Source organism: Labeo rohita, unplaced genomic scaffold, assembly GCF_022985175.1.
Source record: "Labeo rohita strain BAU-BD-2019 unplaced genomic scaffold, IGBB_LRoh.1.0 scaffold_126, whole genome shotgun sequence".
Classification (NCBI taxonomy): domain Eukaryota; kingdom Metazoa; phylum Chordata; class Actinopteri; order Cypriniformes; family Cyprinidae; genus Labeo; species Labeo rohita.
The window spans coordinates 1-5600 of NW_026127406.1; the positions used below are offsets into that span (position 1 = coordinate 1).

The following is a 5600-nucleotide window of genomic DNA, read 5'->3' on the forward strand; positions in this document are numbered from 1 at the left end:
GAGTGACTGAGAAAGTGGGTTGGATGAATATGGGTGAGTGGATGAGCAGGTGAGTGGGTGGGTTGCGTGGAGGGAGGGAGGGTGGAGGAGGGTCGGGGGTGGCCGGGTGGGTTGGTGGGGAGGGAGTTGGAGGGGGTGGCCGGGAGGTTTGGTGGGGTGGGGGGTCGGGGGGTGCTGCCGGGGCCTCCGGGTGTGTGGCTAGGGCGCGGGGGCGGGTTCCGGCACATCCCGGGGGGGCGTCTGGGGCGGCCTGGTCCTCCTGGGCATTGGCTGGGCCTCGTGTCCGGTGGGCTGCAAGAGCCCTAAGAGCGTCGACAACACAAACGCCATGAGTGTATTTGGATGTATTTTTTGGAGAGATGTTTTGTTTTCTTTTTTCCAGAGATTTTAAAAAAATATATATTTTTTATTTATTTACCGGTATGTTGTAAAATTTAAATAGTTAAAGATTATGTTTGTTGTTCAATGTCATATATCATGTATTTTGTATTGTATTTTTTGGAGGGTTTTTTTCAGAGATTTTTTTAAAATATATTTTTTAGTTTACCTGTATGTTGTGACATTGTTTTTTAAAGATAATTTTTGTTGTTCAATTTAATATATTTCTTGCAGTTCAAAGCATCAAGTGTCTTGTATTTATCTTGTACTTATATTCATTCTTCGTTTTTAATTTTTCTTAGATTGTTTTCTTAAACCATTTTGCATGGTTGGGCTTAGATAGGCCTTGCATGAATTGCTCAGTTAGGACCAACATAAGATCCTTACAGAGCCCACTTTAAGCCCATATGGGCATTCACGGTTGAATTCTGGTGCAAGCCCACTTTAAACCCCTTTAGGCAGGTGGGGCCCAAATGGGTCTGACATGAATTACCCAGTTAAGACCTTTTACAGGTCCACCTAAAAGCCCATCTGGGCAATCACAGCTGGCCCCGAAGTGGATCCCGGGTGCAAGCCCACTTTAAAACCCTTTGGGCAGGTGGGGCCCAAATGGGTTTGGCATGAATTGCCCAGTTAGGACCCACATAAGACTCTTACAGATCCCATTTAAAGCCCATCTGGGTAGCCATGTTGCAGAGCCCACTTTGGACCCATTTGGGCAGGTGGGGCCCATATCGGTCTGACATGAATTGCCCAATTAAGACCCATGCAGTACCCTTACAGGTCCCACTTTTAGTACGTCTGGGCTTCCACGGCTGGCCCCAATGTGAATCCCGGGTGCAAGCCCATAATGGGGCCCACATTTGCCGCCCATGAAGCCCTCATCTGGGCCCCACATGTCATTGCTGGCTGGGGCAAAGGCAAACAGGACATATTAAAAATGGGCAGATGTAATGTTCATGACGAAATTGTCCACAACAGAGTGCTCTCTGGCACGTGCTATTTACATCAGCATCCAAAATTCACTCACTTATATTTGTTGACTCTGTACTGATAGAGTGGACTAAACTGTCATGCACTACACAGAGATTAGTGAACGAGTGAATGAATGCTACATCTACTCCACAGACAGAGAAATCATTTTTTTCAAATGAGCTTTATTCACTTGTTTTCAATTCATGAAATATATAAAAAAATATTTTTAAAGATTTACTTTTATTCAAAATTTTGTACAAAGGGTTTAAGTATTTGTAATTTTGTTTGTTTGTTTGTTTGTTTGTTTTTTTGAACAAGGTCTGTTTATTTAAGATTTACAATATGCAGAACATAAAGCAGAAAAAGGACACCAACGTTCCCCATGAATTTGTAATTGTTTAATGAATTTTTTTTGGAATCTGTTCTTTGGTTTTTAATTATAGTTTTTGCTGACATACCAGCTTTGAATTGAGGATAATTATCTGCTTTATGAAGCCCATGTTGAGCCTGATGCGTCTCACCTTTATGATGCAGTCAAAAAGCTCTGGAGAGCATCTGACGCCATCTGTGCATTGCAGTAACACCTTATCGGAAGAAATAAAGACAAAGACACACATTCCTAAACAGTCTGTAAAGTGATAGATGATAAATGATTGTTCGGGATGTAAGTAACACCTATCTCCTTCAGTCTGATACGGTCCATTGCTGTATCACATGGATAAGTATAATATGTCATTTCTGTGATAGTGTGAAGTGTTGTAGACTTACTCATTTGCTATAAAGAGATTGGGCCACACATCAGTGACTGGAGTCCAGTCCAGTGAGCATTTCTGCAGGAGTTGCCTCACGCTGGCCATGATATTAACAAATGTTTTTTTTTAGCGTCATTTGAGATTCAGATACTGGAACAAGCATCGCTATGTTTTCTATGTTGAACTCCTTTTTTGACTGTAGTTTTCGGTTCCTCACAATGTTTAAATTGAGGAGTGTCAGCTGATTCAAAAAGCCTGTGTTGGGTTGAATCTGTCTTTCACGTATCATGCGATCAATGGCGTCCTCCACCGTCAAGTCATGGTGGATCATCAGATATGCCAGAAAAAGTGTTGAAGAGTGGCTGATACCTTGACGGCAGTGGACCCAACACCTTATCTGAGAAAACAAACAGAAAGACAATCAAAACAAACTCATTCTTAGACAGTTTATCACTGTAAGATAGTCATCTCTTACTCTCTGGTTTACTCAGGGCCTGATGGATGAATTCTGCAGCTGGGCAAAAGTATTTGCTGATGTCAAACCAGCTCACGTCCAGTGTAGCCACACCACAGTAAGTGATGTTCATGTCTCTGTAATGTTCCTCTTTTTTATTGATCTCTTCAAGATCTTCTCTACTTGCCATAGTGTTCAGGATGTGTGTAACACCCATCTTCTCAAGCTTGACTCGGTTCATTGCTGTAGTTCTGCATAAAATCACAACAGCCTAGATTAGGGTGCATCTCAAGACTGCACACTCATGTAGTAATGTGCCACTGGTGAATTTCAACAACCACAAGAAGGACTGACATGTTTCTGACAACTCATTATATCTCATTGTCATCACTGCATGAATTAAATTGTCACAAAAGCTATTCTTTCCAGAGTAGTAAGTGATTTTTTTTTCCGTTTCTTTTGTTGTTTGATCAGTATTAAATAACTTGCATTAAATAAAATGACATGCAAATGACATGCAAATTAAATAAAATGACATGCAAAAATGTTGATATAAGAAAACCTGCAGACAGCATTTGTTTTTGGATCTCAGCGTAATGTGTTTGAAATGCTCTTTCACCTGTCTTGTTTCTCTCAGTGGTTTCAGGAGAAACATTCATGTCAGCCTGATCTTTGCCACTGCTGCCCCCTGCAGGCTCAGTCAGATCTGCAGATCTCTTCATTTTTAGATGATGCTGTCAGACTGTGTGTGACCAGGCACTGCGCCTGAAGAAAGTAATCTATATTCACGACGTCAAAGTTATTTAATAAAAAATAGTTGTTTTTTAATAAAAGCAGCTATGGTATGCACCACATTTAACCAAACTATAGTTTTAAATTATATTTTGCCAAAGAATAGGCGTATTCAACAAAATAGACACAAGGGGCAAATAAGGGAGTGGCTAAGGCATTTAGGTAAAGGTGGGTTTATCTCATGTTATTTTTGGAAAGTGAACTTTAAAGTTTTGGTAAACTACAAGTCTAATTCATTTAACTTGTGCAAATCACTTTTTAAACAAAACATGACGTTTAGTTTAGTGGAATTTCGAAAGTGAAAATCTAAGTTTAAAATAAGTATAAAATTTAAATTCTTAAGCTGAAACATGAAAGTGTGAACTCGGAAGAGGACTGCATTTGGGTCTCTCATGACTGAATGTGTAAACGGTAAATAAAACAAAATGAATTATTCTACAGTTAACATTTCAGAAGGAAGCATCGTCGCATGTTCTCATTACATGTTTAGTTCAGAGTGTGGTGTCCAGGTTTCATCATACAAATGGCTTTTTTTTCTAGTACTTGACAGTTTAAACTAGATTAATAGATTTTTTATTTATTTATTTTTTTGCATTTTTTTCCATCTTTCACAACAACAATGAATCAGTTCACAACAATAAACTAGTTTAAATATGTTGTTAGTCTTGAAGAGCTGAATGGCTCAAAGAATTTTGTCCAGACATAACAATCTTTGCTTTACACAATTCATCAGATGTACTGTAAAGATTTATGTTTCTGCAGTGTTGATAAGTTTTTCTGGCTCATTTATATCAACAGATCATTTGACAGCTTTTCAGTTTTGTAGCATAACCTGTTTTCAGACTTTTCTTATAATTATTTTTTAGTGTGTGTAGAAGGAGTGATGGAAAAAAGTTGTTTTGAATAATATATCCTTATATAGTTTATACCGCGTCTCAATATATATTGAAATGTTGCTAGTTTACACATTTATATTAGAGTCTTAGTAGATTAAGTGATAACAGTGATAATTTATTTGATGTTAAGTTTTTGCACAGAACAGAAAAAGAGCCAACAGATGTAAATGAGATGCTTGAGTAGAGTTAGATCTTTATTTAGTCATTTCTGGCGCCTGCTTTGTCTTTTCATGTGCTCTTTTTCTCTCTTGATATTTCCTTGTTCATTGTTGCTCACTCACTGATCAGGACAGACTTGAAGTGTTTCATAACACAGATTTCAATGTTAGGATCCGTGACGGTTCTGCATGAATTTCTTTAAATGATGTGTAGGTGGGGCCGTCTCATCTGTCATCCAGACCACAGTGTTTTTTGGCTGTTATCCTTTTATTTAACATTAGACACTATAAAAAATAATTAAACTAGGAAAGAATGTAAAATAAAGTTGTTTAAGATAAATATATAGATACATACCATACTTTCCCATATGTTGGCAGAGGTGGGTAGAGTATCCAAAAACTGTACTCAAGTAAAAGTATAGAAGTAGTTAGTGTAAAAACTATTTAAGTAAAAATAAAAGTGTCATAGATAGATAGATAGTGTAACAGCCACTAGAGCTTTTATGGTAATTTTGTGGCAGAGTAACAACTGCGCGTGTGCATAGCGTACAGACGATATGAAAAGAGAGAGTATAACCCACTGTACTGACTGCTGATCTGTTTATCTTTATTTTATTTAATTCTGTTTTGGTTGTGACCTGAGTTGGATGCTTGTGTACATTTTGCCCCACCCATGTATGCCGACAAGGGTGTTGGCGATTGAGGTGTTTATTACACTCTGGAAAAGACGTCATCTTTGCATGTCTTGTGCCTTTATTAGCACCCCACGGGTTCTCTATCCGGACTATTGAACATTTGAAGTCAGTTACGACAGACAGACAGACAGACTTTCCTATAAGCAGCAATATTTTCCCCTGATTTCCAGAGGCATTTTTTACTTGAGGCCAATTTTATAAGTACCTTATTAAATGTATGTGGGATTTTCTAAATGTCAGATCTAACCACTTACTTCAGTCAATCTCAATACCTGTTACCAATCTAAGCTGTCTTTACACTCCAAAGAAACAGTAGCTGAATCTGGCATAGCATGCATGTTTATTTTCTCATACTTTTTTAATGCTGTTCATGAAGATACTTACATAAAAACTGCATAATGCAAATAGAATATACATTGAAAAATAACAGGAACTCATTAGAGGTTGAAGCTGCAATATCAAGAAAAAAAAAATTATTGCTAATTATTGCTTTTTAGGTG

The 5600-nt window shown here is 38.1% G+C and overlaps 1 pseudogene; it reads right to left on the minus strand.

The window, feature by feature from the left end:
• Positions 1–7: 7 nt before the first annotated feature.
• Positions 8–3281, minus strand: LOC127157924 (uncharacterized; annotated as a pseudogene).
• Positions 3282–5600: the final 2319 nt, after the last annotated feature.